Genomic DNA, 471 nt, shown 5'->3' on the forward strand with positions numbered 1-471 from the left:
TCCAGTCATTTAGTTTAATGGGCGAAAGGAAAAGTGCATGTAAACTCAATGTTCCGCTATTAATAGTAAAGGCTAGAAATACAACATTCCCAACGACCTTGAGTTTTCATTTGTCTGTATACCGATATTTGACCTATGCACTAGCATACTCCTGCCAATGGAGCCGGATAGATTAGCGTGCAATAAATGGACACGGGAGGAATTGTATTAAAATAGCTCCATAATGGCCCGTAAGGGGATCGAACCCTCGACATCCGCGTTATTAGCACGGCGCTCTAACCAACTGAGCTAACAGGCCTACATAAACTTTTGGATTTTTGATTGATGAATTATCAGTCAACTAATTGTATTGAAGGTTATTAAAAGTTGCAATTTACCATCAATATAGGCTACTGTTAAATTGCACCTAGGAAGGACTGGAAAGCTTAGGACAGACAAAAAAAAACAAAAACGTTGTGTTTATTAATTCAA

This window comes from Penaeus monodon, chromosome 15 (genome assembly GCF_015228065.2).
Source record: "Penaeus monodon isolate SGIC_2016 chromosome 15, NSTDA_Pmon_1, whole genome shotgun sequence".
In the NCBI taxonomy this organism is placed as follows: Eukaryota; Metazoa; Arthropoda; class Malacostraca; order Decapoda; family Penaeidae; genus Penaeus; species Penaeus monodon.